Genomic DNA, 23,980 nt, shown 5'->3' on the forward strand with positions numbered 1-23,980 from the left:
ATATCTACTATTCAATTTATTTTGTTAATGATGTGCATATAGCTATATTTCTATTTGTTCTGACGATTTTGAGACGTGTCAACATGTTTTGTTTTGTTGTCTGTCTTCCGCTTCTAGATTGTGATCCTGTTGTTGGGGAGGTACCGTCTCTATATGTTGCCGACTTGTACTTCCCAAGCGCTTAGTACAGTGCTCTGCAGACAGTAAGCACTCAGTGAATATGATTGAATAATGTAAACCCTTTCTATATGTACTCTGCATACCTCAGAGACTGTGTTCTTTACTGGATACTGCTTCCTACATGGCCAACTGCCTGAATGCTGTGGTCTGTACAACTAATGCATTTAGTTTGACCTGTGGACTTCCTGAAATCGATCACTTCTACTGTGACGTTTCCCCCATTGTTGAAGCTGTCCTGTTAGGACCCCAGGCTTGCCCAAATACTTCCTGCTACTTCCACAGCTATCATTATGCTGGTTACAATTCTGATCACACTGATATCATGTGTACATCCTGCTGGATATTCTTAAAATACAGTCCTCTGGAAGAAGGCATAAAAGCCTTTTTCACGTGTGCCTCTCACCTAATGATGGTCACTTTATTCTATGGAACTAGAATGTTTATTTATCTGCTACCCAGTTCCAGCTTCTCAGTGGATCAGAAAAAATGGTGTCCGTATGCTATATGATATTGATGCCAATGCTAATCCCAGTGATCTATAGTCTGAGAAACAAAGAGGTGAAAGACGCCCTGTGTAAGGTCATGGGCAAGGAATGTATCGGCTAATTTTTTCCATATTGTACTCTCTGAAGGTCTTAGCACAGTGCACTGCTCATAGTAAGTGCTTAATATATACCATTAAATGATTGATTTTAAATGTCAAGAATCACACAGTAGACTGTGAATTATTTACACTGGTAAATTCATAACCATGAACAGGATTTTTGCATTTTACATGTACCCTCTTCTAATGCGATGGTTATGTTCTTGCAGAACACTTTGTTGAGGAGATCTCGTGCTGTGGCATGTGCTGTGCTAAACTGGTAGCTCATAGTGGACAGGGAATGTGTCAGTTATATTGTACACCCACAAGCTCTGAGTAGAGTGCTCTGCACACAGTAAGCACTAAATAAATACGATTGACTAACTGACTCATTCTGTGGGTAGGCTCACAGCCTGTTTCTTCACTGTGGAAGGTGATTGATCTAAAAATGGCTTTTTTAACATCAATAATTATGCACTAGAGTGTGAATCAGTCACATTGTTCCATTCATAACAATAGACAGGAATTTTGCATTTTCCATGCATCTTCAGCCCAGTTGTCTACAACAAGTTCTCTTCGGATTCTGAGAGTTGTATCCTGTGTTGAGAACCCATGTTATTGAAAATGCTTTGCTCATTCTGCAGGTATGCTCACAGCCTGATTCTTCTGATATTCCATTAAGCTGTTCTTAAACAGGCCTAATCATTTTTTACTGAACTTGTAACATTCAAGCCACAGGATATAAAAGAAAACTTGGACAATAGCAGAATTAAATGTTCATGATTATTTAGTCACATACTTTATTATGCATTCAGCTGTTTCATCTTGACATATTCATTCATCTACTAATCATACCATTCTATTTTTCCCACTTTCATTGTTTGTGAACAATATTTGTCTGTCTTCCCTATAATATAGGGAACTCCTTGGTGGTAGATAATGTGTGCTTTGCTTCTGCTGAACTCTCCCAAGCATTTGCTATAGTGTTAAGACTTGAATACATTCTGGATAAATACATTTTATGGAGTGATCGATTTGAATTTTATTCTATTAAATTGGTTTGAAATATGGGTACAGAAATCTTTTATCCCGCTCTGAATCTCACTTTGTCTTCAGGGCATATCTCGTGGAAGTCTAGTGAATGTGTAATCTCATTTCCCTTGTCTTTCCTCATCACAAATCAATCAATCAATCAATCGTATTTATTGAGCACTTACTGTGTGCAGAGCACTGTACTAAGCGCTTAGGAAGTACAAATTAGAACAATATAGAGACAGTCCCTACCCAACAGTGGGCTCACAGTCTGAAAGAGTGGGCTCACAGTCTAAAAGAGTGGGCTCACAGTCTAAAAGAGGGGGCTCATAGTCTAAAAGGCACCAGTGGCAATAGTCAATAGACCAATTGCTCCCAAGTCCATGAAGTAATCTTTAGTGCTTCTCTAAGCTTCTCCATGACCATTCAACCAATTGCCTTAATCGATTCTCCTGCCTGTTCCCAAATCCAAACCTTAGATATCTCTGAACTAAACTATTGCTATATTTTTCTTGTTAGCATCTCAGAACCCCTCTCACAATTGCACCTGCAGAGTTTTCAGTACTCTACCAGTCTTGACTATGGGAGGGAGAGTCAAACAGAGGCCTACCCATTCCATTCCTAGCTTGGGCAGTGGCTAGTGAGTAATCTGCTAGAAGTCAAAACTCACCTGACATGTGCTGGGCAACAGTGGCACGGGAGAAACCTGAGGGCAGAGACTCAGGTTTACTGCCCAGAACACAATGGTAAACTACTTCCGTATTTTTACCAAGAAAACACTATAGATACCCTACCAGAATGCAGATGGAGGTGGGGCAACCTGGGAGAGAGATATCCATGGAGTTGCTATGGGTCAGAGACAATGTGGCAGCTTAAGGCAAGCATCTTAGAAGGGTGGGGCCAATTTTTGTGACCCAGTTGAGAAATTATCCATAAGCCATGTCATGGAACAGACCTTCTTAGTAGCTCATTCTTCTAGGAGGCATTTCTCAGTAGGGCATCCAGAGAGAGGCTGTTCCAAATCAAAATTCTACCAAATACAGTTTCATCTTGAGAATTAAGTCATGCTTGGAATTGCTGCAGCATGGCTTAGTGGAAAAAGCACGGGCTTGGGAGTCAGAGGTCCTGGGTTCTAATCCCAGCTCTGCCACTTATCAGCTATGTGACTTTGGGCAAAACACTTAACGATTCTCTGACTCAGTTACCTCATCTGTAAAATGGGGATGAAGACTGGGAGCCCCAAATGGGGCATCCTGATTACCTTATATCTACCCCAGTTCTTAGAACAGTGCTAGGTAAATAGTAAGCACTTAACAAATACTATTATTATTAATTACAATAATTTTCATTTTTAATCTGTAAAGATTTTGCATTATTGTCATTATTTTTCAATGACAATAGCATTGCGAGCACTATTAAATGTCAATTCCTGATATGCCAAATTTGAACTTCAGCAGACTGGATACAAATTAAAGCCCTGGGTAATTTTTACAGTAATTCTCAAAGTTTTTAGACTTTGTTCTCTGCATAGCCACTTACCCTCTTTCTCAACTATACTTTCTCCTTTACTGACGAACTGTTTACTATTCACCCTTGAATTTCTCCCCCTTTACCCCAAGGAGTCTCCCGTCTTTCGACCCACTCACCTCCTCTCTGCCAACTGCCCTTACGTTTTCCATTGCACTTTTCTTCCAAGTTTCCTGCTACCTATTCTACCTTTCACAAACCAATTCATGCATTCCGCAAAATCTCCCAGTCACTCCGTGTTTCAAACTCTTTTCTTCCCCTTCTCTTCCTTTCATTTTGCTGTACCCTAACCATCTTTCTATACGTAGTAGCAGTAACATTATTTTTTAAGCACTTACTGGGTGCACACCACTGTACTAAGTGCTGGAAAAGAGAATGCAGGTGGCCAACTTGTACTCCCCAAGCGCTTAGTAAAATGCTCTGCACACAGTAAGCGCTCAATAAATATGATTGAATGAATGAATGAATTAGACACAGACACTTTACCTTGAGGGGCTCACAACCTATCAATATAAGCATGTGGGGCTGGGGGAGGCAGGGAGAGATGGTGGGGAGAAGACTGGATATGGACATAAAGAAAGCAATGAAACACTAAAATACTAAAACAGAATAAGGAATAAAGACAAATATGCAGTGCATAAAATATGCTTCCTGTTTAATCTCTGTATTTGGTTTTGTTTAGATTTGTAATTTCCCATTATCAATGGTTCTTCTGAACCTTTTCCCAAGTTGACCTACATGCACTGAAAAAACCTCTGGTGTCTAGAAGCCAACCCCAGACTTTTATTTCCTTTAAATCAATCACAGCTCAATACTAAGTCTACTCCTTCTTTAAATCTTCTCTAATCAATATCAACTGTACTCTGGCATATCAGTATAATTCCCACCATCCCCCACATCTGAATTCGGAGGTGATTTCCCCACAATTTCCCTGCTGCATTAATGATCTTACCCAATATAAAGAGACTCCAAGTTACCCTTCCAAAACTTCATTAGCACGTACTGCAACATTGTTAATGGCATTAGATAAAATCTGGATTCATAAATATTGTCTCCTGGTATCACGTCCTCTTTTCAAGTAGGCGAGTGATAGATGACATTCCTTTTGAGGTGCCTTTACAGCATTTCTTATAAAATTCCTCTAAGGAATTTCCCATTAGGCTGTATAAACATCATTGATAGGGATCACCTAATTATATTTCAGTTAAAGTGGAAAGACTTTAGAAAGACTTATTCCAAACTTCACAAAGTCCATAAACTTAGCTATGCATTTATCTCCTCATATGTGAAAATCTTAGGATGAGACTAAGCAGACCCCAGTGGTGTAAAAAGTGAGCAATAAAAATCTTAGGATAGCTAAACTAGGAAAGTCAATAATAAGACATGATTATTGTCAAGAAGAGGAGATTTGGAAGGCACTAGAAATGTCTCATCAAGTACAAGTATGGTCCCTATGCAGGGATCTATTTATCAGAGTTTGCCTGTTGTCCAGGAAGAGGAGGCCAATTGACATTATGTCAATTGCAAAACCTGGGCCTTGTTGCCTCTAAGTTGAGAGCAGGTTCTATTACCAGAGAGAAAAAGACAGAGCCTAACAAACGCAATAAGCCTCACCGCTGTCCATATACAACCCAGTCCATTCATTCATTCATTCAATCGTATTCATTGAGCACTTACTGTGTGCAGAGCACTGTACTAAGTGCTTGGGAAGTACAAGTCGGCAACATATACAGTCCCTACCCAACACCAAGCTCACAGCCTAGAAGGGGGAGGCAGACAACAAAACAAAACATGTGGACAGGTGTCAAGTGGTCATAATAAATAGAATTAAAGCTACATGCACATCATTAACAAAATAAATAGAATAGTAAATATGTACAAGTAAAATAAATCTGTACAAACATATGTATAGGTGCTGTGGGGAGGGAAAAGAGGTAGGGCGGGGGGATAGGGAGGAGGAGAGGGAAAATGGGGCTCAGTCCGGGAAGGTCTCGTGGAGGAATTGAGCTCTCAGTAGGGTTTTGAAGGGAGGAAGAGAGCTAGCGTGGCGGATGTGTGGAGGGAGGGTATTCCATGCCAGGAGAAGGATGTGGGTCGGGGGTCGACAATGGGACAGGCGAGAATGAGGTACAGTGAGGAGGTTAGTAGCAGAGGAGTGGAGGGTGCGGCCTGGGCTGTAGAAGGAGAGAAGGGTTCTAGACTGTGAGACCGCTGTTCGGTAGGGATCGTCTCTATATGTTGCCAACTTGTACTTCCCAAGCGCTTAGTACAGTGCTCTGCAAACAGTAAGCACTCAATAAATAAGATTGAATGAATTAATGAATGAGAAGAGGTGTGAGGTAGGAGGGTGCGAGGTGATGGAAAACGTTGAAGCCGAGAGTGAGGAGTTTTTGCTTGATTCGTAGGTTGATAGGCAGCCACTGGAGATTTTTGATCAGGGGAGTAACGTGCCCAGGGCGATTCTGCACAACGGTGGTCCGGGAACCAGAGTGAAGTACAGACTGAAGTGGGGAGAGACAGAAGGATGGGAGATCAGAGAAGAGGCTGATGCAATAATCCAGTCGGGACAGGGTGAGAGATTGAGCCACTAAGGTAGCGGTTTGGATGGAGAGGAAAGGACAGATCTTGGTGATGTTGTGGAGGTGAGACCGGTAGGTTTGGGTGACAGATTGTATGTGCGAGATGAACGAGAAAGCAGAGTCGAGGATGACACCAGGGTTGCGGGCTGGTGAGATGGGAAGGATGGTAGTGCCATCTACAGTGATGGGAAAGTCAGGGAGAGGGAAGGGTTTGGGAGGGAAGATAAGGAGTTCAGTCTTGGACATACTGAGTTTTACATGGCGGGCAGACATCCAGATGGAGATGTCCTGAAGGCAGGAGGGGATAAGAGGCTGGAGGGAGGAAGAGAGAGCAGGAGCAGAGATGGAGGTTTGTATGTCATCATCGTAGAGATGATAGTTGAAGACGTGAGAGCAAATGAGTTCACCAAAGGAGTGAGTGTAGACAGAGAACAGAAGGGGACCAAGAACTGACCCTTGAAGAAGCCCTATAGGAAGGGGATGGGATGGGGAGGAGGAGCAGACAAAGGAGACTGAGAATGAATGGCCAGAGAGATGAGAGGAGAACCTGGAGAGGACAGAATCTGTGAAGCCAAGGTTGAATAGCATGTTGAGGAGAAGGGGGTGGTCCACAGTGTCGAAGTCAGCTGAGAAGTCGAGGAGGATTTGGGTAGAGTAGGAGCCGTTGTATTTGGCAAGCAGGAGGTAATTGGTGACCTTTGAGAGGGCAGTTTCGGTGGAGTGTAGGGGACAGAAGCCAGATTGGAGGGGAGTAAGGAGAGAGTTGGCGTTGAGGAATTCGAGGCAGCGAGTGTAGGCGACTCGTTCTAGGGGTTTGGAAAGGAAGGGTAGGAGAGAGAAAGGGTGATAACTAGAAGGGACAGTGGGGTCAAGAGAGGGTATTTTTAGGATGGGGGAGACGTGGGCATGTTTGAAGGCAGAGGGGAAGGAACCAGTGGAAAGTGAGTGGTTGAAGATGGAAGTTGAAGAGAGGAGGAGGGAAGGGGCAAGAGATTTGATAAGATGAGAGGGAATGGGGTCTGAAGCACAGATGGATGGAGTAGCACTTGAGAAGAGGGAGGAGAGCTCATCTGAAGATACTGCTGGGAAGGATGGGAGAGTAGCAGAGAGAGTTGAGAGCAGGGGGGTTGGAAAAGGAGTGACCTTGGGGAGCTCCGACCTGATGGAGTTAATTTTACTCATTTAGAAGACTTGAGTATTTCTAAGTGAACGTTTGGCCAGCATTTTGTTCCCTGTAATTCGTGCCCTGTGCTCTATTCTCTGTCTTCTTCGGAAATTACAGTATTCTGATAATGTATTGTCTCACTGGAATGGTATACTTTCAATAATATTTGTAAAGCACTTTCTAGTGACAATTTTGGGTCATTGCTAATCTACATATGGAGTAAGGTCCATAAGAATCTAGAAGGGGAGAGGCATTTAAGAGGGAAATATGTCTCTGATTACTTTATCTAACAATCAATCATTGGTATTTATTGGGTACTGACTGTATGCAGAATAATGTACTAAACGCTTGAATGAGTAAAAGACAATAGAATTGGCAGACACGATTCCTGCTCAAACCCAGCTCCAAATGTGGGGCTTGCTCACCACACAGCACCTATATATATGTATATATGTCTGTACATATTTATTACTCTATTTATTTCTTCATTTTACTTGTACATAACTATTCTATTTATTTTATTTTGTCAGTATGTTTGGTTTTGTTCTCTGTCTCCCCCTTTTAGACTGTGAGCCCACTGTTGGGTAGGAACTGTCTCTATCTTGCCATCTTGTACTTCCCAAGCGCTTAGTACAGTGCTCTGCACACAGTAAGCGCTCAATAAATACGATTGATTGATTGATTGATTGATTGGCGAGATGCTAGCTATACAATCTGTATGATATACTGTTTTAATATAACTAAAACGTCTAATTCTACTATAGTTTCATTGCTGTGATTTCCACCCAGATATACATTTAACTGTAATAACTGTGAACCATCTCATTTTTTATTAATGGAAAATTTTCAACTATTATTTCTTTTTTCAAATGGCATTTAATAGTGTTAAATGATATTTGTTATTAAGGGCTACTTAAATAGTGATTACTTGTACATTGCATCTTTTGAATGACTAAAAATATTTTTATCTCTACCTAAAAAAATGAAAAAATCCTCACTGAAGTCTAGATTATCAACACCTTGTCTCCACCATGGCTATCACTTTTTTATGGTATTTGCTATGTACCAGGGACTCCGCTATGTGCTGGGGTTGATACAAGTTAATCAGGATGGACAAAACCCATGTCCTACATGGGGCTTATATTCTTAACCCCCATTTTACAAATGAGGTAACTGGGCACAAAGAAGTTAGGTGTCTTGCCCAAGATCACAATGCAGACAAAGGGCAGAGTCAGGATTAAAACTCAGATTATTCTGATTCCCAGGTTCATGTGCTAGCCACTAGGATAGGCTGCTCCACATCCGTGCAGTCCAATTAATCAATACTTCACAACATCGCTAAAATCTGCCCTTTACTCTCCATCCAAACTGCTACCACATTAATATAAGCACTTTTCCTATCCCATCTTGATTACTACATCAGCCTCCTCACTGAACACCTCGGCTCCTGTCTCTCCCCATTCCAGTCCATACTTCATTCTGCTGCCCAAATCATTTTTTTACAAAAATGCTCAGTCCATGTTTCACACCAGCCAAGAACCTCCAGTGGTTGCCCATCCATCTCTGCATCGAACAGAAGCTCTTTGCCATAGGTTTGAAACCACTTAATCACCATACACCCTCGTACCTCACTTCGCTACTCTCCTCTCACTTTACTCCTCTAATGCTTACCTATTTACTGTACCTCAATCTTCCCCATTTCACCACTGACCTCTCACCCACCTCCCGGCTCTGGCCTAGATCGCCCACCCTCTTCATATACAACAGACAGTTAATCTCCATTATGTCAAGCAATATTGAAGTCACATCTCTTCAAATAAAGCTTCCTAGGTTAAACCCTCATTTCCTATTCTCCCCCTCCCTTCTACATTGTCCTGATTTGCTCCTTTTATCCATTCCCACCCAGCCCCACAGCACATATGTATTCATTTAAATGAATGTCTGTCTCCCCCTCTAGACTGTAAGCTCACTGTGGGCATGGAATGTGTCTTTTATATTGTTTAGCTGTACTCACCCAAGCGCTTAGCACACTGTTCTGCACACAGTAAGTGTTCAATGAATATGATTGATTGATGGACTGAAGCAGAGCACTGTACTAAGCCCTTGAGAGAAAAGAATATAACAAGGGTTGGTAGACATATTCCCTGCCCACTAGGAGTTTACAGATTATGGGAGGAGATTTTATAGTCCAGGAATCATCCAGCCTTCATGTTGAGCTGTAGAAGAGCTTAATGGACTAATGCTTTCCTCAACAGCTAAACCACCAGTGGAAAAAAATAGCCTCTTCTGGCCATGGAGGCTTTAATAAGTGCTGTACTATCTACTGTCTCTTGGTTACTTGGATCTGCTCTGGACAGTTCCACTTCACATGGACCACTTTATCAGAATTCAATCAGATTATGTGATTGTTTAATCACACCTGGTACCTAATTAATAATAATCACTGTATTTGTTATAAGGCCCTTGCCTCTGTGGAACACTAGAAACTCTGGAGCACATTAAGGAAAATGGGCATGCCAGATCATTTAATTCCATTAATACAGAACCTGAATACTGAACAGCAGGCTACAATAACAATAGAATATGAGAAACAGATTGATTTCCCATTAGAAATGGTATAAGACAAAGATGTGTCATCGCCTTATCTGTTCATCCTAAATACCAAATACACATTGAGAGAAGCTGGATTGTATGAAGACGAACATGGAGTAAAGATCGGAGGAAGGAATATAAGCAACCTTCGTTATGTTGACGACACCACCCTACTAGCAGAAAGTGAAGAAGATTTGAAGGGCTTATTATTAAAAGCTGAGGAACAGAGCAAAAAGTTGGGCCTATATTTGAATTTCAAAAAAAGCCAACAAAGATAATGACAACTGGAATTTTTAACACATTTGTAGTGGATGGAGAGAAGATTGAAATAGTTGACAATTTTTCTCACCTGGGATCGATAACCAGTAATAAAGACTTGCTATGAAGAGCCTGGAAAAAGTCATGAAATGTGCTGGTGTAACAAATGCTACAAATATACAAACTGTTAATTCTGTGGTGTTTCCAATAACATTGTAAGTATCCAAAAGCTGGACAGTGAAAAAACATGATAGAGAGAGCATCAATTCTTTTGAAAAGGGTGTTGGAGAAGACTTTTGTGAATACCATGGACTGTCTGAAAAACGAACAAATGAACTTTGGAGCAAATTAAGCCGAAGTGGTCTTTTGAAGGCCAAATGGTTCGACTTAGATTAGCATATTTTGTACACATAATCAGGAAGGCTAATTCTCTGGAGAAGACACTAATGCTGGAAAAAGTCCAGGGAAAATATCGAAGAGGCAGACAAGCAGCTAGATGGATCAAGACCATACAGCGATAATGGAAGAACCGTTAGAAAGTTTACAGATTATGACAGAAGTCAAGACGTTCTGGAGAAAATATATCCATAGAGTTGCCATGAATCAGAAATGACTAGACGGCACTTCATAATAATAATAATATGTGCCAGGCACTGTCCTAAGCTCTGGGTTGGATACAAGAAAATCAGGTTGGACACAGTCCATGCCTCACGTGGGGTTCAAAGTCTTAATCCCTATTTTACAGATGAGGTAGCTGAAACACAGAGAAGTCAAGTGACTTATCCAAGTTCACACAGCAGACAATGGTGGAGCCAGAATTAGAACCTATGAAAGTCTGACTCTCAGGCCCAGGCTCTATCCACTACACCATGCTTCTTCTCATTGTTCTTAAGTAACTACACACACCCGTTTATAGTTAATATTGTACTATTCTTTTATACTTAGTGTTTAGTACAGAACTTTGACCTTCGTAGGAGCCCAAGAAATGTTACTAATTTATTATAACAATCTCAAGACCCTTCTCCTCTCACCCTGTATTTGAAGGATGTGATGTCTGCTCTTTAGGATGGCTTAGAATGTAGAGAAAATTGGGTTCAGATGGAAATTAGTTGGTATTTTATTCAGTTAGACAGGTATTCTAATTAATTAATCAGATAAATTGAGATTGAGCATAATAGAATGGGTGAAGCGAGAAGAGATGGCAGGGGATGTGTCTACCTACTCTGTTGTACTGTACTTAAGCCAAGCTGTTACTACAGTGCTCAGTACACAGTAAATGTTCAAGACATACAACTGATGGATTGATTGACTGACTTATAGAAGATCACTGTGAGTAGGATCAGGATTAGAGGAAGACCCAAGATTAAAAGTAAGATGGAAGAATGGAGGGGGTAAGTGAATTAACCAGAGTGGAAGGGTAGAAAAATCTGCACTGAGCACCTCTCCAGACCCCTCAGAACCATACAGGACAAGAGAGCTAAGATAAATATGAATATGCACTGAGTGAAACTCTAATAGGTAAACAGAGCAATTCAAGGTCTGCCTCTCTGACGAATGTACCTGAGGTTTATTGCAAAAGTCATGAATGAACTCAGGGGACTTTGTGAGAAAACGAAGTACTCCTAACTAAAGCATGATAAACACCTGCTCTGATTCATTTTTCAACTTCACAGCATAGCAATAGCTACCCCCTACCTACCTCTTGTTTTTCCTATTAAACTTAGTACCAAGATAATAAGAATTTTATTATATTTTATTACTTTTATTCCATAATAACACTTTAATGATCCTCTGCGGTTTCCAGGTTAAAATAAAAAGCACTATCAAGTGATCTAGGGATTCAGTTCCCAAATACCACCTAGTATTTAATTTCCAAGGATTTTCTTAGAATACATAAAAACAATACTTTCATGATTGGGAAAGGTTTTCCTTTCCATTTGGTCATGTCAGACTTCTTCTTTCATGGTGGTCATGGGAATGGGTAGGGTGCCTGAGGCTAGGATTAGCGGAGTGAAAGATTCAGTGGCTTGTGGTTTAGGCACTCCCAGGTGTGATGTGTGTTTGATCTAAATAAAATTTGGGAACTTTCTTTCTTCTGAAAACTATGAAATTTATTCAACCCCTTTCCACCTAATTCTGGCCAGCATCACTGAAAATCTGATCATCATATTGTTACTGTAGTGGGGAACTTGGTCATCACACTTTTAAGTATTTTGACCCTGGTTTCTCTCCCCACTTTTAAATAGTCACTGCCATGCTCCCAATCCGGTAGGACAGCAACTCCACTTTCCACTTGCAGCAAATGAAAGGCAAGACACTGATGGTGGCTGGAAATGACACTTTGGTATCAGAATTCATTCTTTTTGGATTCACTGATTACCAAAAATTACAAGCCATTCTTTTTGGACTCTTTCTAGTGATCTATATGATTACTTTGATAGGCAACCTTGGCAGAATTATGTTAATTCAGGCCAGCGCCCAATTTCACACTCCTGTGTACTATTTCCACAGCCACTTGTCTCTCTCTGACACGTGCTTTTGATTGTCGGTCACTCCATAGATGCTGAAGAACCTCCTGCAGGGGAAGAGAACCATTTCTTTTGGGGGTTGTGTTGTTCAGTTTGCTGTGGCTGCAACCTTTGGGACCATCGAGTGCTTCTTACTAGCAGTGATGACATTTGATCATTACTCTGCTATCTGCAGGCCTCTGCTCTACCTGCTCATTATGTCCAACAGGTGCATTTCCAGCTGGTCATGATTTCTTATGTAGTCAGCTGTGTCAAAGCTGTGATTTTCAAAGTTTCAGTGTTTAGTTTGTCCTTCTATGGGCCAAATGAAATCAAGCACTTCTCTTGTGATTTCCCTCCGTTGCTGGGTCTTACCTGTTCCGAAACCCAAGTGGCTCAAATCTTGAATTCTATCACCTCGATTCTCATCGTTTTGGTCACGATTCTCATCGTAGCCATCTCCTATCTGTGTATTCTCTCTGCAATTCTGAGAATCCACTCCACTGAAGGGAAACACAAGGCTTTCTCCACCTGCACCTCTCATCTGACTGCTGTCACGCTGTTCTATAGGACTCTGTCATTTATTTTTACACAGCCAAACTCCATGTACTCAAGGGTCAGAAGGAAGTGGTGTCTGTGTTCTACATGGTGGTGATCCCCATGCTGAACACCCTGATTTACAGCCTGAGGAACAACGATGTTAAGGAAACTCAGAAGAATATTTGGTTCTTAAAAGATGTCCTGATTGATTGATCCAATGAACAGGAAGCTTTTTTGATCCTCACACTGTTAAGGGAACTGAAGTTAGCTGTGGTACCCTAAAGGTTTGAAATCGGTACTGGGGTAAAATCTTCCCTTTGTATCTTAGGAATTTGGGTGTAAATGATTCTTTCCAGCTGACGAGGGTATAAGACCTTCCCTCTAACCCTTTCAGTATCTCTCTTAATAATGGGCCTGGTCTGTGATTATTAGTGCTGCTGCTTTCACCAAACAGCAAACCAGCCAGGGATAAGGGCAGAGGAAGAAGCATTGCATGGTGGGTAGTGCCTGGCCCTGGGAATCAGAAGGTCATGAGTTAGTACCATGTAAGTACTGTCATTCATCATATCCTGACTGGATTAGTGCATCAGCCTCCTACCCAACCTTCCATCTTCCTGCTTCTCACTACTTCAGTCCGTACTTCACTCTGCTGTCCAGATTATCTTTCTACAGAAACGTTCTGGACATATCACCCCTCTCCTCAAAAATCTCCAGGAATTGCCCATCAATCTTCGTATCAAACAGAAATTCTTTACTACTGACTTCAAAGTTCTCCATCACCTTGCCCCTTTCATACCTCACCTCCCTTCTCTCCTTCAAAAGCCCAGTCCATATACTCTGCTCCTCTGATGTCTTGATCTCACTTGTCTTGCTATTGATCTCTAGCCTAGAACACCCTACCTCCTCAAATCCGCCAATCACTCTTCCTCCCTTCAAAGCCCTACTTAAGGCTCACCTCCTCCAAAAGGCCTTCCCAGAGTAAGCCCCCCTTTCCTTCAGCTCCCCCTCCCTTCCATGTCATCTCGACCTGCTCCTTTTGCTCTTCCGCACCTCTGCACTCCATAGCATGTGCATATATATATATACATATATACATATATATAAAATTCTATTTATTATACATATATATAATTCTATTTATTAATATTGATGCCTGTTTCTTGTTTTGATGTCTGTCTCCCCCCAACTAGACTGTAAGCCTTAGACTGTAAGCCTTCTGTGGGAAGGGATTGTCTCTATTGCTGAATTATACTTTTCATGCTGTTAGTACAGTGATCTGCACAGAATAAGTGCTCAATAAATACAATTGAATTGAGCGAATGTGTTCAATATCTGGTTCTTCCAGTTGTCTGCTGTGAGCCCCATGTGGGGCCTGATTATCTTGTCTCTACCTCAACACTTAGTACAGTGTTTGGCACATAGAAAGGACTTAACAAATATCACAATTATTATATGGAGAAGCAGCAAGGCTTAGTGGAAAGAGCATGGACTTTGGAGTCAGAAGTCATGGGTTCAAATCCCGGCTCCGCCAATTGTTGGCTGTGTGACTTTGGACAAGTCACTTCACTTCTCTGGGCCTCAGTTCCCTCATCTGTAAAATGGGGATGAAGAATGTGAGCCCCATGTGGGGCAACCTGATCACCTTGTAACTTCCCCAGCGCTTAGAACAGTGCTTTGCATATAGTAAGCACTTAATGAATGTCATCATTATTATTATATAGAGGTCTTAACTGACACTGAAAGATTAAATTCACTACCTCTCTTTCTTCAAACTCCCAAACTCGAATGAACAGACCTCACGACTGCAGCTGGGGTGATGTGAAAGATTAGGTATAGAAGCCCACATCTCAGACCAAGAGCCACAAATTTAGCCCAGTCATTGAACTGATTCATTTAGATGACTTGAGTAGGTATAAGTGAACCTGTGGCCAACATTTTTTTTACCTGTGGCCTGTTCCCTGTGCTCTATTCTGTGCCTTTTTCATAAATTGATGAATCCTGCTAGTGTATTGTCCTGCTGGAACAGCATATATTTAATAATATTTGTCATGCAATTTTTAGTGCCAAGATTGGGTCATTGCTAGCGTATATGTAGAGTAAGTTCCATAAGAATCTAGAAGGAGAGAGGCTTTTATGAGGGAAAGATGATTCTGATGCCTTTGTCCAATCAGTCAGTGGTATTCATTAATAATAATAGTAATAACTGTGGCATTTGTTAAGCACTTACTGTATGTCAGGCACTGTATTAAATGCTGGGGTGGATATAAGCAAATCAGTTTGGACACAGTCCCTGTCCTAACTGGGGCTCAAAGTCTTCATCCCCATTTTACATATGAGGTACCTGGGGCCCAGAGAAGTGAAATGACTTGCCCAAGGTCACAAATCAGATAAATGATGGAGCCAGGATTAGAACTCATGACCATCTGACTCACAGACCCGTGTTCTATCCACTACACCAGCACTGTACTAGACACTGAGGTGAGAGTTGGTAGACACAATCCCATCCCCAAACCAGAGCCAAATGTGAGGCTTGCACACCTTTCCAATGTGCTTATATTGTAATGAGACACTAGCTATGTAATCTGGATGATATTATAATTAAAACATATAATTATACTATATGTTCAATTTAATGATTTCCCCCAAATTGACACCATTTTACTTGCACTGTAACAAACGTGAAACATCTCATTTTTATTAATATGAAATTTTCATCTATTGTTACATGTTTTTTAAAATGGCATTTAATAGTATTAAATAATATTTATCACAGGATGCTTAAATAGTGATTACTTGCATAGCATGTGTTTTGAATATTGACGATATTTTTCCCTCTACTCAACAAAATGCAAAATACTTCAGTGAAGTCTAGATTGGCAAGATCTTGCCTCCACCATGGATATCCCTTTTCTTTTTTATGGTATTTGTTAATTAGGATGGACATAGTCGATATATTTCATGAGTCTCACAGTCTTAATCCCCACTTTACAGGTGAGATAATTGAGCCTCAGAGAAGTTGGGACTTTTCCAAGATCACAAAGCAGACAAGTGGCAGAATCTGGTTAGAACCCAGGTCCTCCTGACTCCCAAGTCCTGACTACCATGTCCGTGTTCTAGCCACTAGTCCATGCTGCTCCACAGACATGCAATCAATCAATCAGTTCTTCACAACATTGCAAAAATCCACCCTATCCCCTCTATCCAAATTGCTACTAGGTTAATCCAAGCATTTAGCCTATCCCATCTTACTACATCAGCCTACATCATTGACCTCCCTGCCTCGTCTCTCTCTCCGCTCCAGTCCATACTTCACTCTGCTGCCTGAATCATTTTTCTACAGTAGTGATTTAGTGATTTATTGATAATGCATCAATCAATGGTATTTATTGAGCATTTACAGTGTGCAAAGCACTGTACCAAACACTTGAGAGAATACAAGAGTTGGTAGACATGTTCCCTGTAAACTAGAGGGGGAGCTTTTACAGTCCAGGAGGAGCTGCAGTGGAGCTAAATGGCCTAGTACCTTTATCAACAGCGGAAAAAAGGAGGAAAAAAAGAGCTTCTTCTGTTCCTGGTGCTGCCTCTGGGTTATTTGGCTCTTCTCTAGACAATTCCACCAAAGAAGCAGTGTGGCTTAGTGGAAAGAGCACGGGTTTGGGAGTTAGAGGACATGTGTGACCTTGGACAAGTGATTTAACTCCTCTGTGCCTTGCTTAGCTCATCTGTAAAATGGGGATTAAATCTGATACCCACGTGGGACAACCTGATTATCTTGTATCTACCCCAGCGTTTAGAAGAGTGCTTGGCACATAGTAAGAGCTTAACAAATAACATCATCATCATCATCATTATCATCATCATCACCATCAACACATTTAAGCCATCTTAACCACCAAAATTCAGTTAGATTATGTTATTGCTTCATTTAATGTGATACCCAGGTCTCAAGGTTTTTACATAACTATACACACTTGTTTATAGTGAATATTGTACTCTTCTTTTATATTCTCCCAAATGCTTAGTACAGCACTTTGCACCTCCTAGGTGCTCAATAAATGCCATTGGTTGTCTGTAACAATCTCGAGCCCCTTCTCCTCTCACCCCTATTTTTGAAGGATGTGTGATGTCAACTCTGTAGGATTGCATAAAATATAGAAAAAAATGGGTTCAATTTGTAAGTGGCTAGATTTTATTCATTTAAGCAAGTATTCTGACAATCTTTCAGGAGGTTTTAATAAATTCTCCATTGGAAAACAGATCGAACATTATAGCATGGGCAAAGAGAGAAGGGAGAGCAGGTATCGTATCTATCTACTCTTGTACCATACTTTCCCAAGCACTCTACTTTCAGTGCTTGACATACAGTTAATGCTCAATAAATACAGTTGATTGACTGACTGATAGAAGACCCTTGTGACTAAGATCCAAATTAGAGAAAGACCCAAGAGAAAGAGTAAGACAGAAGAATTCAGGAGGGTAAATGAATACCCACAGAATGAAAGGACAGAGAATTCCTTCTCCAGTAACAATTAAAAAGAGATCTAAGAGAAAGATGATAATCCACAAAGTGAACCTCTGATAGGTGAACTCAGGAAAATTCAAGATCTGAAGTTTATTGCAAAAATCATGAGAGAACTCAGGGTACTTTTCAAGAAAATGAAGTACTTTTAACTAAAGGAGTAAGCCTGTTTTCCCAACTTTATTCTCCCTTCTGCATCATCTATGCACTTCAATTGGTGTTCTTCAGGCATTTGATATTCACTCCACCCCAAACCCCAAAGCATTCATGTGCATATTTTTAAATGAAATATTATATATTATAAATTACCTATTAATTCATATTAAAGTCTGCCTCCCCCTTTAGACTGTAAGCTCATTATGGACAGGGAACATGTCTGCTAAATCTGTTGTACTGTATTCTCCCAAGGGCTAATTACAGTGCTCTGCACTTAGTAAGCACTCAATAAATATGATTGATTAATTCATTCATTTTTCTATTCCACAACACAGGAATTTTTTTTCTTATGACACAACCCCAAAATAATGACACTTTAATGATTCTCTATGCTTTCCAGGTTAAAACAGAATGCTCCAATTATTCAGTTTCCCAAATATCACCTAGTAAGGTATAAATACACCTCTTTAATTCTCAAGGATTTTTTCAGTATCGGTATCCATAATCGGGTACGTTTTCCCTTTCCCTTTGACCATCTCAGACCTCTTCTTTCATGGCGATCATAGGGATAGATAAGATACCTTTGACTAGTATTAGTGGGGTGAAAAATTCAGTAGCTTTTGGCTTAAGACTTTTAGGTGTGTGTGTGGCTGCTCTAAATGAAATTCGGTGCTTTTCTTCTCAAAAATTCAACTGGCTTCCATCCAATACTGACCAAGGTCACTAACAATAATTGGAGGCTCACCACCTAATCAGATAGGAGAGATTCTAGGATTACTTTAGCAAGAACCCCTAGGATATGAAATGTTCAAGATGTATATCAGGATTTCTGTTATAGATTTCAACTTTGGCCATGGAAAATAATATTTTCTTCATGAATTAATTGGATGCGTATTGATATATTCTTATGAGCTCTGGTAGCATATAAATATGTGAGCATTACTTAATCAGTAGTGTTCATGCTCTACCTTTGAGTTATATCTTTCAGAAATGGTGCACCAATGCTTCTCCTACTGCTTCTCCTACGGCTTCTTGCATATTAAATGCTATAAACGGCAGATCACCAACAATTAATCTGTTGTCTCAAGACTGAGATTCATCTATTTTTCTGATAGGGGGCTCTATCAGAGATTCCTTCATCAGTTTATCAAAGAAGGAGCAAATAGGGAAAAAGGAGATGAGGGTAAGTTACAATAGGATGGAAAATTCAAGGAAAAAAATGAATTTGCATTTCAAAGCTACGTTTTAAAAAATGTATTTCATTTCAAATATTTTCCTGAATTACAAACAGGACCTTGTTTTAAGCATTTCAGCGATCTATGATACTTAACCTCATTTTCATTTTGATGATATCTAACTTTATTTTCAGTTAAATTTTGAAAAACATTCATCCAAACTTTCCTAAGCTAAAACAAATCACTGCAATACTGGCATAATTATTCAATTAAGCATAAAGTAGACTCCCAAGCCCTTCTGTAAGAATGGTAAGGATTTTGGATTGTAAGGATTTAATAATAATGATGATAATAATATTTATGGTATTCATTAATTCCTTACTATGTGCCAAGCATTGTTCTAATGAGTTAACTGAGGCCCAGAGAAGCTACGTGACTTGTCCCAAGTCACAAAGCTGACAAATGGCAGAGCCGGGATTAGAACCCATGACCTGACTCCCAAGCCCGTGTTCTATCCACTAAGCCATCCTGGATTTGATTCTTTGTCACGTTTCAATCAGTTGAGTGCAATTGTTTGTATCTCTCTGTTTTATTTTTTAAAAATCATTCTGGTGACTCCATGTTGTTAGGACTTACTTCATCTTCAATTCTATTTTACCAGATGACCCTTTTGTATTAAATGGCAAACAACAATGGCTCACGTATGACAGAGTTTATTCAGTTAAGATTAACCAAAAACTGGGAGCTGCAGGTCATTTCTTTGTGCTGATCCTGATCATCGATACTGTTACTGTGCTGGGGAACCTGGTTATTATTCTATTAATCAGAGTCCATTCCCAATTGCACACACCCATGTAATTTTTCCTTTGTCATTTGTCTTTCTCTGACACCTGTTATTCATCATCTATCACCCTCAATTTGCTGGTGAGTTTCCTGTCGGTCAAGAAGAGCATTTCATACCTTGGTTTTGCTTCACAGTTCTGTGCCATATTTACTTTTGGGACAAATAAATGTTTCCTTCTGGCAGTGATGGCATACGATTGTTTCACAGCAATCTTCCACCCACTGCTCTACACCATCATGATGTCCAAGAAGATCTGTACCCTGCTTGTGGTGGGTTCTTACACAGGGGCAGGTATCAATGCCATGGTGGCAAAACATTCTGTCTTCAGCTTGTCTTTCTGTGGCCCTAATGTGATGAATCATTTCTTGTCTAACTTCCCCTCATTGTTGCAGCTATCTTGTTCTGACATTAGCCTTGCCAAAGCACTCAATTCTTTCATGTCAGGGGTTATAGTTACTATTACAGTGCCAACAGTTCTCTCTCCTACCTTTACATCCTCCTGGCCATTCTGAAGATTCCCTCCACCCAAAGGAGATGCAAAGCCTTCTCAGCCTGTGGTGCTCATCTCACAGCTGTAGCTTTATTTTATGGGACCACGACTTTTGTCTATGTATTGCCCAATTCCAGAGATATTCTAGAGCAGAATAAAGTGCTCTGTGTATTCTACATCACAGTTATCTCCATGGTGAATCCCTTTATCTACAGGCTTAGAAACAGGGAGGTAAAGGAAACCCTGAGAAGAACAATTGACCAAAGAAGATTTGCTAATAAACCAGATGGTCAGATTTCATTTGACAAAAGAAAATGACTGAGGGATAGGCAATTCTGATATACTAGAGGTTTGCCCAAATGAATGTGAATCATTTACAAACAAGATTGGAATCTCCTTTTGGACAGAGATCTTATCTACCAAAACTATTGAATTGAGCACTTACTGTGTGCAAAGTTCTTTACTAAACTTTATAAGCTGTAAACTCCTGTAAGCTCCTCTGAAGACACTAAACCCCCTTGAAGGCAGGGGTCATGTATAACAACTCTATTGTATTGTACTTTTCCAAGTGTTAAAACAGTGTTCTGCACTCACTATGTGCTCAATTTTTATTATTATCAAATGCTATCAAGTCATTTCCAATTCATAGTCAGTAAATACAATTAATGATAACAGTAATAATAATAATAATTGTGGTATTTGTTAAGTGCTTTCTATATGCCAGTCACTGTACTCAGTGCTGGGTGGGGGAAATACAAGCAAATCAGTTTGGACACAGTTCCTGTCCCATATTGGGCTCACTGCCTTAGTTCCTGTTTTACAGATGAGGTAACTAAAACATAAAGAACTGAAGTGACTTGCCCAAGGTCACACAGCAGACAAGTGGCAGAGTAGGGATTAGAACCTTCTGACTACCATGACTGTGCTCTATCCACTGTGCAATACTGACATGTCAACTGATTGACAATTTTTTTATACTCCATTACTGCCTCCTATCTCTAATTCATTTCAGTGTCTGTTTCCCCCACTCTATTGTAAGTTCTCAGGGGCAGGAATCATGTCTATTAAGTCTATTCCTTCTATTGTACTCTGCTTAATACAGAACTCTGTATACAATCAGTGCTACCTAAATACCATTGATTAATTGATAATTTTATTGTTCCCTCCCAAGAACTGAGTAATTTTACAAGCATCCAGCACTCACTTATTTCAAAAAGCAAATTGAGGTGGTCCATCAAATTCAAGGAGTGAGATGATCCACTGGTCCATTTGCGGGTATTTTGAGGCAAATTTTCATTAGAATTATCTTTGTAATAATAGCTCCGTTAATATCACTGTACTCTGGTAGATGTAAGGGGAGAGCGAGCCCCAGCCAAGGGTGATGGTGTGAATCAGAGCTAACTGAGTAGATTAGCTTTAGAGGAGTGAAAAAAAGTGACCTTTATATAGTGAGAGAAGAGACTAGGTAAAGACAAGAGAGATAGTTGATTTAGTTAATGCCAAAAAGCCAATGTAAGGAGTTGTTATTTGACGTGGCAGTGGGTGGGCAACCACTGTAGTATGTTTAGGACTCTTTAGGACTGTGAGGAAGTGTTTAGGACACTTCTAGACCGTGAGCCCACTGTTGGGTAGGGACTGTCTCTATATGTTGTCACCTTGTACTTCCCAAGCGCTTAGTACAGTGCTCTGCACACAGTAAGCGCTCAATAAATAAGATTGATTGATTGATTGTTTAGGAGTGGGTACACATGTGCACGGTGACATTTTAGAAAAATAATCTAGGCAGCAGAGAATAGTACAGATTTGAGAGGGAAGAGACAGGAGGCAGGGAGGTAGGCAAGGGGGTTGACACAGTAGTAGAGTTGGGAAAAGTACCAAGACCAGCATAGTGCAGGTTAGATGGAGAGGAAGGGGTGGATTATGGAAATGTTCTGGTGGAAGAACCTACAGGATTATTGGCTTCAAGACTCTCCATCACCTCGCCTCCTTCTACATCACCTCCCTTCTCTCCCTCTACAGCCCAACCCGCCCCCTCCGCTCCTCTGCTGCTAACCTCCTCACTGTGCCTCGTTCTCACCTGTCCCACCATTGACCCCTGGCCCACGTACTTCCGCTGGCCTGGAATGCCCTCCCTCCACACTTCCGCCAAACTAGCTCTCTTCCTCTCTTCAAAGCCCTACTGAGAGCTCATCCCCTCCAGAAGACTTTCCCAGACTGAGCTCCCTTTTTCCTCTCCTCCTTCCCACCCCCCGCCCTACCTCCTTCCCCTCCCCACAGCACTTGTATATATTTGTATAGATTTATTACTCTATTCATTTTACTTGTACATATTTATTACTCTATTTTGTTAATGATGTGCATATAGCTATAATTATATTTATTCTGACGATTTAGACACCTGTCTACATGTTTTGTTTTGTTGTTTGTCTCCCCCTTCTAGACTGTGAGCCCGTTGTTGGGTAGGGACTGTCTATATATGTTGCCGATTTGTACTTCCCAAACGCTTAGTACAGTGTTCTGCAAACAGTGAGCTCTCAATAAATACAATTGAATGAATGAATGAATTTGCAAGACTGAATGTGGCGTTTGAAAGAGAAGTAGAGGTGAAGGGTAATGCCAAGGTTTCAGGCCGAGATATGGGGAGGATAGTGTTACTGTTAACTGTGATGGTAAAGCTAGGAGAAGGAGAGGATTTGAGGCGGAAGATGAGGAGTTCCGTTGGGGCATATTGATCTGGAAGTGTGGTGGGACATCCAGGTAGAGCTGTGGTGGAAGCAGGAGGAAATATAAGATTGCAAAGAAGGAGAGACGTCAAAACTAGTGAAGTAGACTTAGATGTCATCTGGTGAGAAGTGTTTGAAGCCAAGGGAGTGAGTGTAATGTAAAATGATTGTGCAAAATCCACTTCTGGGCAATGCTGACTTAAATAAATGGCACTTTTGACTAACTTGAACCTCTTATTTTCCAAGTATACAAGATAGTAAAGCTGTTACTGTAATATGTAATAATTAAATAGGGAGGGAGGGTGAAACATTAAGTTGTGTAAGGGGAGGGAGGAAGCATTTGCTAAGATATTGCAAAGTATAAGTGCCTCCTAATTAGCCCAGAAATTGTCTCTTCTCTAATAATGATGGTATTTGTTTAGTGCTTACTATGTGCTAAGCACTGTGTGTTCCCTCCTCATCCCATTGCCAGCCTCCTTCTAACCCATCTGAAGGGGAAGACTGATTATACCCAGCTCATTTATTTCTTTCATAGCTCCTTAATTGGCTATCTCTATTTCAGTATATCTGTTTGAATGGAATAGATTCCCTCTAAAGTCAGGCTCTCTCTCATTGAAATGTTATAAGAATGATGTATTTATTAAGTTCTTACTAGGTCATGACTGCTGGGGTGCATACAAGGTCTTGAGATTGGATTTAGACCCTGTCCCAGATGATTTAATAATCTCTCTGATCCCCACCCTAGATAGATAAAGCCATGGGAGTCAGAAGGACATGGGTTTTAATCCCAGCTCTGCGACTTGTCTGCTGTGTGACTTTGGACAAGTCACTTCACTTCTCTGGGCCTCAGTTACTGAATTCATAAAATGGGGATTAAGACTATGAGCCCAATGTGGGACAGAGACTGTGTCCAACTCGATTTGCTTGTATACTCCCAGTACTTAGTACTATGCCTGGGATAGACTGTGAGCTCATTGTGGGCAGAGGGAACATAATAATAATAATGGTATTTGTTAAGCACTTACTATATGCCAGGCACTGTAGTAAACCCTGGGGTGGATATACGAAAATCAGGTTGGATACAGTCCCTATCCCACATGGGGCTCACAG

At 40.7% G+C, this 23,980-nt stretch overlaps 1 pseudogene; it reads left to right on the top strand.

Moving 5' to 3' along the window:
• The first annotated feature begins 301 nt into the window (after window positions 1-301).
• On the top strand, window positions 302-12,674 carry LOC119924220 (annotated as a pseudogene).
• Window positions 12,675-23,980: the final 11,306 nt, after the last annotated feature.

The sequence above is a fragment of the Tachyglossus aculeatus genome, unplaced genomic scaffold, assembly GCF_015852505.1.
Source record: "Tachyglossus aculeatus isolate mTacAcu1 unplaced genomic scaffold, mTacAcu1.pri scaffold_88_arrow_ctg1, whole genome shotgun sequence".
Taxonomy (NCBI): domain Eukaryota; kingdom Metazoa; phylum Chordata; class Mammalia; order Monotremata; family Tachyglossidae; genus Tachyglossus; species Tachyglossus aculeatus.